This window comes from Carassius auratus, chromosome 10, assembly GCF_003368295.1.
Source record: "Carassius auratus strain Wakin chromosome 10, ASM336829v1, whole genome shotgun sequence".
Taxonomy (NCBI): domain Eukaryota; kingdom Metazoa; phylum Chordata; class Actinopteri; order Cypriniformes; family Cyprinidae; genus Carassius; species Carassius auratus.
Genome location: NC_039252.1, coordinates 2,669,798 through 2,682,388, shown reverse-complemented (window position 1 = coordinate 2,682,388; position 12,591 = coordinate 2,669,798). Strand labels below are relative to the sequence as shown.

Genomic DNA, 12,591 nt, shown 5'->3' with positions numbered 1-12,591 from the left:
ATATGCATAGTTTCATGACTTTACAACACTGTATGGATAACAGAAAATTAAAAAACTGTCAGACATCTCATATCACTCTGTCCCTCTGTTTGAGTGTGTGTGCTTAGACTTCCATTGTCTGAGAGAAATAGCGCCCCTACAGGTGCAGTTACCGGAATAAAAAAGGGAGGAGACTGTCTTTTGGTTTCGATTTTAAATCGGTTAAAATACAAATAAATACTTGGATTTAATTCACACTGACAAGCTAAACCAACATATATGATTATTATAAGGTCAGGGCTCATTAATAATTGATGTGTGGTCAGTGATACGTGAGAAACACGAGAGATGAATCACCGCTCTGAGCAGGAGCGTGTGGAATGATGAGCTCAGAAAAAAACGAGTTTATTCTTGTTTTATAGCTATTTAAAATAAAGTATTGCAGCGATATCACACAATTCACCAATTAGAGCACACCAAGAGCTAAATTAAGATGTTTTTGAACTGTTTGTGTGAAAATGAAATATTTGTGGCTGCCTATCTGAAATCACTGCCTCCGATCAGCGCGTACAGTGTCGAGCTCAAAACAAACGAATTTATTCTTGTTTAAGAGCTTTTCAAAATAAATTATTGCCATAAATGCACACAATACATCCATTATAACACTACACGAGCTAAATGCAGGTGTTTGTGACCCGTTTAAGTGCGCAAGACTATTTGAAAGCGCGACTGGCAGAATAACATATATCTCTCGAGCTGCAGGATTCTGGCTTTCGTCGTACGAACGAACACATCACGGACAAGATTATTTCAAAATACATAATAGCTTGGCTAATATAAACGAAAACAGCCACGTGAACATAAACTGTTGAGAAATAAATCTGAAGTGGATCTACTGGATTTTAATATTAAGTGACCGCATATACCAGCTGCTTCTGTCTTCAATTTTAATCTATATATATATAAAAAAGGAGACTCATTTGTCTTGGCTGCTTTTTTAATGTAGCGTATTTATTTATTTACTTTTTTATACATTTTGTATAATTTCATAGTTTATGTATTACAATTATAAAAACAAAAATAAATTTAGCCACTCACATAGAAATATCTTAGGCCTTATCCTTTTCTGACAGTTTTAGGGATTTTAAAAAATCCTAAAAAACCTTATTTGTGCTGCAAATAATAATTTCAAACTCATTTGATACTAACCTATGACATCCTCTGACATGCTATTTATTTGAATTTACATAATGTCATGGATGTAACAGTAAATCTGTTCAGCTCACAGATGAAGACTAAGCTGTAATGCAAGCAGAACACTTATAAATCATTTAAGGATTTGATAACACTGTAAAATAATGTCTTATTTGCTAACATTAGTAAATGCATTGGTAACACTTTATAATAACTGCACTCATTAGTAAATAGTCAGTTCGTGCTTTATAAAGTCTTGTCCCAACATTAATAGTCATTAGTAAGCAGCTTATAAATACAGCTATAAATAACTTTTTCTTGGTTTATAAGGACATATTTTAAAAAGGAGAGTAAAGGGTCTGTTATCTTCCTAAGAAAAATAAAAATAAACAAACACAACACAGATTGATACAGAAATATTTATTTCAATATGCAATAAAAGGAAACTGTACACTTGAATTATATATATATATATATATATATATATATATATATATATATATATATATATATATATATATATATATATATATAATGTGTGTGTTGGTATGTGGGAAGCACAGTTTTTGAGTGCACTGTAGACTTGCTCTCCAGGTGGATTCTGGTTGTATGCAGTCCATAAGGTATGGCTTTGTGTGTACATGTGAACAAGACGTTTGAGATCATTTTTAATGGAGTTCAAGTAATAAAGAAAGACATTTGTTATGCATCTACATCCGTCTGCATGGACTCTGTACGTGTTTTAAACTTGCTAACCCCTATTATCAACGGCATTGGAAAGCCAATACACACACACAGACACATGTATATATATATATATATACTTGATAAAAAAAATAAATAAAAAAAAATAATAATATATATATATATATATATATATATATATATATATATATATATATACTTGATAAAATATATATATATATATATATATATATATATATATATATATATATATATATATATATATTTATTTTTTTCTTTTTTTATCAAGTGTACAGCTGTACAGTTTCTTTTTATCCATCTTGAAAAAATATTTCTGTGTTCTGTATCCCTCTGTGTTGTGTTTGACTTTTTAGTTTGGTAGATGAATGTTCCTTTAAATCTCATTTGTGAATAATTTAAATGTATAAATAGTCTTTGCTTTAGATGAGCTCACAAAGGACTGTCACCATTAGGACTCCCTATGCATAGGGCCCGGGATCTTGTGCAGCGCCCCTGCTGACAACTAGAATAATGTTATAATACTTAAAGTATGAAAATACAATGATTGAACTTTATATCTTAAGCACAAAACATTTATATCTGTATTTATGAACTGTTTAATAATGCCTATTAAAGGAGTGCTATTATTATTTTTCAAATTTAGTTATACTGTAATGTTGTTGTTTCAGCATAAAAAAAAGTTCTGCAAAGTTACTAAGCTGAAAGTCCAATTCAAAAGGAGATATTTTATTTAACAAAAAACACTTTTTAAAAACTATAATGAACAAACTGTTTGGACTACAACAAATATTGTCCGGGATTTGTGATTTCACAAATATGGACGAATGGGATGAGAATTGGTTGAGCTGCACTATAGAAAGCAACGAGTGTGATACATATGTAGTTGACCATGAAGCCTGGAAGAGAAAAACAAAACTCCTTATATCCAGGTGTGAAGAATTATTAGGCATTTTTTCCTTTACTGATAAAATAAGCCCAAAAAAAAGGTTTAACTCAGATTGAAAAATGTGTTTCTAAAGTTATATATATTGTTCTGTGAATGTGATTTCAAAGTCTAGATGATTCGGATTAACCCTTTAACTGCCGTATCCCTTAAAACCTGACTGCCAGAGTGCTATTGTGAATGCATGTGCCCGCTTGGCACAGTTTACCTGATGCCACAGGGGTGGTGTTGCACTGATGGCTTGAGCCCGCCATCGCTGCTTGCAGCTATATTTATTATTCTTCTTCTTCTTCTTCTCCCGAATGAATCGCATTTTTGAGGGCTTTAACATGCTCAAAAAGTCATGAAACTTTGCACACGCGTCAAACCTGGTGAAAATTTTCGTCTGATATAGGATTCAGAAGAGGGTGTGGCAAAATGGCTCGACAGCGCCACCTATACCAAGAAAATCAACAGCCTTCCAGCTATGTTTCACGTACATGCACGAAAATTGGCACACATATGTAACACACCAATACCTACAAAAAAGACTCTTGGAGCGAAATTCTTAACCCAACAGGAAGTCGGTTATTTTTAATATTATGAGCATATTTTGTGTAATTTTCGTCAATTCCATGTGTTGTATTTTAACGAACTCCTCCTAGAGAGTTCTTCAAATCAACACCAAATTTGGTATGCCTAATCTAAAGGCCTTTGCGATGTTAAATTGCGAAGATCTTGAGTTTTCGTTGAAGGGCGTGTCCGTGGCGGCCTGGCGAATTTCGATGATTCGCCATGAAAAATGAAGTTGCTATAACTCACACATACAATGTCCAATCTGCCCCAAACTTCACATGTTTGATGAGACTCCGAACCTGAACAGATTGACATGCCCATATTCAGTTATAGTCATAGCGCCACCTATTGGCAACAGGAAGTGACATATTTTACGCTGCGACGAACTACTCCTAGAAATTTTATGACATCAATGTCTTTTTTGTGGTCAGTCTAATCTAAAGGCCTGTACGATGTTCAGTTGTGAAGATCTTGAGTTTTCGTTAAAAGGCTTGTTCATGGCGCCGTCACGAAGTTCGATGTCTCGCCATGGGAATAAAAGATGTTATAACTCAGGCATAAAATGTCAGATCTTCCCCAAACTTCACATGTGTGATAAGAGTCCTGGCCTGAACAGATCTGCAGGCCAATATTCCACCGGGTGTGGCAGAATGGCTCTATAGCGCCACCTATACACTTTCAATGGAGTGCGCCTCAAGCTATGTTTCACGTACATGTACAAAAATTGGTACACGTATGTAACACTCCAATACCTACAAAAAAGTCTCTTGGTACGAAATCCGGATCCCAACAGGAAGTCGGTTATTTTGAATTTTCCCTTCAAAATTGGTGTCGTTTTTGCCATTTTCAGGGGTTGTACTTTAACGAACTCCTACTAGAGATTTATTCAGATCAACACCAAACTTGGTCAGTGCAATCTAATGCCCTTTGCGATAATAAATTGCGAAGGACTTGAGGTTTCGTTAAAGGGCGGGTCCATGGCGGCCTGACAAATTTCGATGTTTCGCCATGAAAAAGGAAGTTGCTGTAACTCAGACATACAATGTCCAATCTGCCCCAAACTTCACATGTTGGATGAGACTCTGAACATGAACAGATCTACATGCCAATATTCAGTTATAGTCATAGCGCCACCTATTGGCAACAGGAAGTTTCATATTTTACACTGCGACAAACTACTCCTAGAAATTTTATGACATCAATGTCTTTTTTGTGGTCAGTCTAATCTAAAGACCTGTGTGATGTTTAGTTGTGAAGATCCAGAGTTTTTGTTAAAAGGTGTGTCCATGGCGCCGTGATGAATTTCGATGTCTCGCCATTGGAATAAAAGATGTTATAACTCAGGCATAAAATGTCCGATCTTGCCCAAACTTCACTTGTGTGATAAGGGTCCTGTCCTAAACAGATCTAAAGGCCAATATTCCATCGAGTGTGGCAAAATGGCTCGATAGCGCCACCTATACACTTTCAACGGAGTGCGTATACACTTTAAACGGAGTGCGCCTCGAGCTATGTTTCACGTACATGTACAAAAATCGGTACACACATGTAACACACCAATATCTACGAAAAAGTCTCTTGGTACGAAATCCAAATTCCAACAGGAAGTCAGTTATTTAGAATTTTCTCTGCAAAATTAGTGTTGTTTTGGCCATTTTCAGGGGTTGTACTTTAACAAACTCCTCCTAGAGATTTATTCCGATCAACACCAAACTTGGTCAATGTAATCTAAAGCCTTTTGCGATCTTAAATTGCGAAGATCTTGAGGTTTCGTTAAAGGGCGTGTCCATGGCGGCCTGGCAAATTTTGATGTTTCGCCATGAAATAGGATGTTGTTATAACTCAGGCATAAAATGTCCGATCTTGCCCAAACTTCACTTGTGTGATAAGCGTCCTGCCCTGAACACATCTGAAGGCCAATATTCCATTATAATGATAGTGCCACCTGGTGGCAACAGGAAGATTGGCACATATATGCAATAAACATTGATATATTCTACTTATATTTATGAGTTTAAACGCATATTTCTCACCGTTCACCTATTAACTAAAGCCACTCGCTGCCGGTGAGCCCGGGTGCGAGGGCCCGTTCATCGCTGCTTGCAGCTTTAATTATTATTATTCTTCTTCTTCTTCTTCTCCCGAATGAATCGCATTTTTGAGGGCTTTAACATGCTCAAAAAGTCATGAAACTTTGCACACGCGTCAAACCTGGTGAAAATTTTCGTCTAATATAGGATTCAGAAGAGGGTGTGGCAAAATGGCTCGACAGCGCCACCTATACCAAGAAAATCAACAGCCTTCCAGCTATGTTTCACGTACATGCATGAAAATTGGCACACATATGTAACACACCAATACCTACAAAAAAGACTCTTGGAGCGAAATTCTAAACCCAACAGGAAGTCGGTTATTTTTAATATTATGAGCATATTTTGTGTAATTTTGGTCATTTCCATGTGTTGTATTTTAACGAACTCCTCCTAGAGAGTTCTTCAAATCAACACCAAATTTGGTATGCCTAATCTAAAGGCCTTTGCGATGTTAAATTGCGAAGATCTTGAGTTTTCGTTGAAGGGCGTGTCCGTGGCGGCCTGGCGAATTTCGATGATTCGCCATGAAAAATGAAGTTGCTATAACTCACACATACAATGTCCAATCTGCCCCAAACTTCACATGTTTGATGAGACTCCGAACCTGAACAGATTGACATGCCCATATTCAGTTATAGTCATAGCGCCACCTATTGGCAACAGGAAGTGACATATTTTACGCTGCGACGAACTACTCCTAGAAATTTTATGACATCAATGTCTTTTTTGTGGTCAGTCTAATCTAAAGGCCTGTGCGATGTTCAGTTGTGAAGATCTTTAGTTTTCGTTAAAAGGCTTGTTCATGGCGCCGCAACGAAGTTCGATGTCTCGCCATGGGAATAAAAGATGTTATAACTCAGGCATAAAATGTCCGATTTTCCCCAAACTTCACATGTGTGATAAGAGTCCTGGCCTGAACAGATCTGTAGGCCAATATTCCACTGGGTGTGGCAGAATGGCTCTATAGCGCCACCTATACACATTCAACGGAGTGCGCCTCGAGCTATGTTTCACGTACATGTACAAAAATTGGTACACACATGTAACACTCCAATACCTACAAAACAGTCTCTTGGTACGAAATCCGGATCCCAACAGGAAGTCAGTTATTTTGAATTTTCCCTTCAAAATTGGTGTTGTTTTTGCCATTTTCAGGGGTTGTACTTTAACGAACTCCTCATAGAGATTTATTCAGATCAACACCAAACTTGGTCAGTGTAACCCAAAGCCATTTGCGATAATAAATTGCGAAGGACTTGAGGTTTCGTTAAAGGGCGGGTCCATGGCGGCCTGACAAATTTCGATGTTTCGCCATGAAAAAGGAAGTTGCTGTAACTCAGACATACAATGTCCAATCTGCCCCAAACTTCACATGTTGGATAAGACTCTTGACCTGAACAGATCTACATGCCAATATTCAGTTATAGTCATAGCGCCACCTATTGGCAACAGGAAGTTACATATTTTACACTGCGACAAACTACTCCTAGAAATTTTTGACATCAATGTCTTTTTTGTGGTCAGTCTAATCTAAAGACCTGTGTGATGTTTAGTTGTGAAGATCTTGAGTTTTTGTTAAAAGGTGTGTCCATGGCGCCGTGATGAAGTTCGATGTCTCGCCATGGGAATAAAAGATGTTATAACTCAGGCATGAAATGTCCGATCTTGCCCAAACTTCACTTGTGTGATAAGGGTCCTGGCCTGAACAGATATGAAGGCCAATATTCCATTGAGTGTGGCAAAATGGTTCGATAGCGCCACCTATACACTTTCAACGGAGTGCGTATACACTTTAAACTGAGTGCGCCTCGAGCTATGTTTCACGTAAATGTACAAAAATCGGTACACACATGTAACACACCAATATCTACGAAAAAGTCTCTTGGTACGAAATCTGAATCCCAACAGGAAGTCAGTTATTTCGAATTTTCTCTGCAAAATTAGTGTTGTTTTGGCCATTTTCAGGGGTTGTACTTTAACAAACTCCTCCTAGAGATTTATTCAGATCAACACCAAACTTGATCAGTGTAATCTAAAGCCATTTGCAATGTTAAATTGCGAAGGACTTGAGGTTTCGTTAAAGGGCGTGTCCATGGCGGCCTGACAAATTTCGATGTTTCGCCATGAAAAAGGAAGTTGCTGTAACTCAAACATACAATGTCCAATCTGCCCCAAACTTCACATATTGGATGAGACTCTTGACTTGAACAGATCTACATGCCCATATTCAGTTATAGTCATAGCGCCACCTATTGGCAACAGGAAGTGACATATTTTACACTGTGACAAACTACTCCTAGAAATTTGATGACATCAATGTCTTTTTTGTGGTCAGTCTAATCTAAAGACCTGTGTGATGTTTAGTTGTGAAGATCTTGAGTTTTTGTTAAAAGGCGTGTCCATGGCGCCGTGACGAAGTTCGATGTCTCGCCATGGGAATAAAAGATGTTATAACTCAGGCATAAAATGTCCGATCTTGATCAAACTTCACATGTGTGATAAGGGTCCTGGCCTGAACAGATCTGAAGGCCGATATTCCATCGGGTGTGGCAAAATGGCTCGATAGCGCCACCTATACACTTTCAACGGAGTGCGTATTCACTTTCAACGGAGTGCGTCTCGAGCTATGTTTCATGTACATGTACAAAAATCGGTACACACATGTAACACACCAATATCTACGAAAAAGTCTCTTGGTACAAAATCCGAATCCCAACAGGAAGTCAGTTATTTAGAATTTTCTCTGCACAATTGGCGTTGTTTTTGCCATTTTCAGGGGTTGCACTTTAGCAAACTCCTCCTAGAGATTTATTCAGATCAACACCAAACTTGGTCAGTGTAATCTAAAGCCTTTTGCGATCTTAAATTGCGAAGATCTTGAGGTTTCGTTAAAGGGCGTGTCCATGGCGGCCTGACAAATTTTGATGTTTCGCCATGAAATAGGATGTTGTTGTAACTCAGGCATAAAATGTCCAATCCTCCCCAAACCTCACATGTTCGACAAAAGTCCTGCCCTGAACTCATCTGAAGGCCAATATTCCACTATAATGATAGCGCCACCTGCTGGCAACAGGAAGATTGGCACATATATGGAATAAACATTGATATATTCTACTTATATTTATGAGTTTAAACGCATATTTCTCACCGTTCACCTATTAACTAAAGCCACTCGCTGCCGGTGAGCCCGGGTGCGAGGGCCCGTTCATCGCTGCTTGCAGCTTTAATTTTTATTTAATTTTTTTGGAAAAGTACTCTCTGTATTAGCTTAAAGCCCTCAAGTTTACATTGGTTACTGTATTCTTTCAATTGCTCTAAACAAGTATTTTGGGTGACCTTTTTTATTAAATTCTAGACATCGAGTTGTTATTTTCATCTGAAAGAAGAACTTTTTTTCAGTAAGCTAGCCCCTATGTGTTCAGTAAGCTTGTTTCAGTAAGCTATGTGTTTTCCAGGCTTCAAGGTTTTATTGAATGCTATCTCTATACAAGTGCAAAGTAATGCATTCTTAGTCAGTCTTTTATTTTGTAATTTTAAGAGCAATAAACATATATTGCAATGTTAAGGAATTCATGTTTTTTTCATTCAGATATGTAAATCAACATGTATAAATTGTTAGGAGTCAATTAATGGGGAAATAATCAAAATCGAATCGGTCTGAAAAAATTAATCGTTAGATTAATCAATGCATCGAAAAAATAATCGCTAGATTAATCGTTTAAAAAATAATCATTTATCCCAGCCCTAATGTTAAATAAATGTATACATGTTAAGCAAAACCTATAAAGTATCTGAAAAATGGGTTTAATCAGTATCTATATTGTATTTGTCTTATTGTGAAAATTTATTTTGGTAACTTTAGCTACAACTATTGACTTTAAGTAGTGACTAAAAGTTGACTAAAATGCAATTACTTTTCGTCAACTAAAACTAGACTAAAACCATGAAAGACTCAGATGACTAAAATGTGACTAAGACAATTAAGCATTTTTGTCTTAAGACTAAGACTAGGACTAAGACTAAATCAAAAATGCCTGCCAAAATTAACACTGCATGACACCTTTTGACTCTTGGCATAATGTTGGCAGTTTATGTGATTTTATGTGATTGTGTGAAGTTTATGTGATTTTCATAAACCCATAATGGCCTTCTTGTTGGGCGGAGCTAATGAGTGCCATTTGTAAGTTGTCCAGCTTGATGAAGATTACTACATACAGTATACAAGTATGTGTTTACAATATACAGTAAGTACCAAGTTATTGACACTCCCTAGATCTGACTTTTGCCCATTCTTAATGGATGACCAGGAGTGTTAAACACAGTATCTAAACAGATTAAACTTTTGATAAGATGCTTTTAAAATAAAACTTCTTGTCTTTTTGTAAAATATTTTACATTAACGTATTTGCATTAAACTTTTCAAACAGTAAAATGATAATAAACCCCAGTGTATTACAGTACATGTTGGTTTGATAAAATCATCTTTGATCAGTTTAGGAAAATAAACAGCTGCTAACCACAGCGTCTATTGGTATAACAGATGTGGTCTCTGTGAACGAGTTTCAGTTGTTCTGAAGCATTGTGCTGCCCCCTCCTGAAAGCAGATACAACTTCACAAACTGACACCTGGCATAACTAATAAATTCTGCATTCTCCATTTAGCATGTTAGACTGATTTCTGAAGAATCATCTGACACTGAAGACTGGTGTAATGATGCAGAAAATTCAGGAATAAATTACATTTTACTATAATATTCAATTATAAAATAAATTGTAATAATATCTCACATTATTACAGTTTATCCAGTAATTTGGATTAAATAAATGCAGCCTTAGTGAGCATAACAGACAGATTTAAAAATCATAATGTTTCCAGACATGTGACAGGTACTGTACTGTAACCTCAAAGTGCATGTTCCAGGAAAGAAAGAAAGTGAATTGCTGCCACCATTTGCCAGGTCCACACATATCACGAAGCGTCAAATGCGATCCGGGGTTCAGAGTTTTGCAGTAAATGTCACTTTGTTGCGAAATTCTCAGATGATTGTTTGTGGCACAACTCTGTATTTCTCTCTGTTTCTAGGATGAAACACCCTCTGTGTTGGCATTTGTAGCATAAGATTTATTTTTTAAACATTTTTTATAATTATACAAGACAGCATGCATTTTAAAAGTGTGATAATCACAGACTGACAATCAGATATAATGCAGAGCATTGGGAAGAAAAGTAAACAATTAAATTTGTACAATATCACAGCTGTGTTGAACCTGAAATACATCCGCTCTTCGTGCTGATTAGAAACCTTGCACATATTCAACTTGTTCATTTACAGTTTAGTTTCTGTGTTATTTGATGAGTTATTATTGTTTATGTGAAGGTTGTGACTTAAGTTTTTTTTATTAAATGTTGAGCAAAGCATTGCTTACTCGTTATAATGTTAAAGTATTATCTCAATAGATGTGTACTAATTAGAAGGCTTATTTGGTCAGAATGTACTGATTAATACAAAGTCAGCTTGATTTAATTTGAAAACCCTTTTTTTCAGGAAATGTTGAATGTTATGAACTGTCATGCAAATTAGAAAATGAACGTTTTAGGAAATCGCACGGATTATTTATTGGGCAAGTCCTTAAAATATAAATAACTGCTATTATATGTTTTCAGATGGAAGAGGAAGTCAAAGATAGGACAACAAAATAGTGAAGGAAGTAGGCAAGTTTTTCAAAATGAGGAAGTCTGCAAATAGTTCCATTGAATGCATATGATATCAGCAACTCAAAGGTGAGAATCTCTCCAGTATTCGCTCAGTTTCAGGGTACTCTTAGTGCTAGTGCTCCAGAATTGGCAGCTTCTTTTGAACTATCCACTGAGTTTTTGGTCATACCACATCCTGTTCAGTTCGACATCTTATGTGAACATGGTGTGTAGTCACTGTCCAAAGTTAGAGGAGTCGAACACTTTGTAAGGTAAGAACATGTCTGTTCACGTTGTACATCAGATTTTGTTAAACTGGATGAATTCTTCAGGCTGTGAATGATGAGAATAAAAAAATAGAAATACCTTCAATTACAATTTGATTTGATTTCATATGCAGTGTCGTATTAAATATTTTAATAGTAAATCTTGATATACTGATATGGAAATATCATGAAAATAAAAAGCAAAAGTTCTAGTGAAACTATTGAAATGATCACTTTGTTGTGGCGTTACCTAATCTGGCATTATTTAGTTACTTTGAAGTTAATAATCAGAAGAATATGAGATGTTTCTCTGCCTTATTGTGGTCTGATGTTTCTTTTAAAGACGCAATTATTAGTTTGTGATTTTTGATGAAATAAAAAAAGTGTTTGATGTATGTTAATAATTCAACAATAAAGTATGTTAATGATTTGCATGCAAAAGTCCTGAATATTTGCATTGATGCTTTTCACATGATATAAAATAAATATATAGTGAGGTCCAAATTTCTAATTTGGAGATCATTACGTGCACTTTGGCTTTCGAAATATAGTTAAAAAGGAAAAAAAGGAAACAGAAAATTTTGAAACTTTTACGAAAAAGATGTTATGACAAACATAACAAATACTGCAAAAGTATGAAATTGTGAAACATTTAACTTGCATGGTTACCTTTTTTTATCGTGTTCTAATGTAAAGTTTTTTTTATTATTTTATAATTTGTAAAAAAAAAAAATTGAAGTTATCTCACTAATTCTAAGACTTTTAAATATATATATATAAATTATTGTCCAGAGTTTGTTGACTAATATTATTATTAGCATCTTACACAAAGTCAGAATTGCTTAAAAGTTAATTAGAGCAACCTATTTATATTTTAACATAGGGCATGGTATAATTATTTCACCATTTTGGCTTAATAAAACACCTTAAAAATATATATATATATATAATTTTATAATAGCTCACAAAAAATTTACTACCGAGTAGTAAATTACATATTTAAAACGTGCAACCAGTGGCACACGTTTCTGTAGCTAGACATGTTTAATTAAAGTCATTGTGCTGCGAAGCTGCATTTACTGATTTAACACAAAGCTACAACCACATTTTCCATTACAAACCTTGCATTTTGCTGTTAAG

At 35.6% G+C, this 12,591-nt stretch overlaps 1 protein-coding gene across 4 annotated transcripts in view; it reads left to right on the top strand.

The window, feature by feature from the left end:
• Window positions 1–12,591, top strand: part of syk (spleen tyrosine kinase) — a 53,649-nt gene that overhangs the window by 21,514 nt on the left and 19,544 nt on the right. For 2 of the 4 annotated variants that reach the window (XM_026273168.1, XM_026273165.1), the window contains exon 1: window positions 11,279–11,457. The exons of 1 other annotated variant lie outside the window; for it this stretch is intronic. The gene's annotated coding sequence lies outside the window, so the exon portion shown is untranslated. One more of the 4 variants, XM_026273166.1, reaches the window with a different exon arrangement.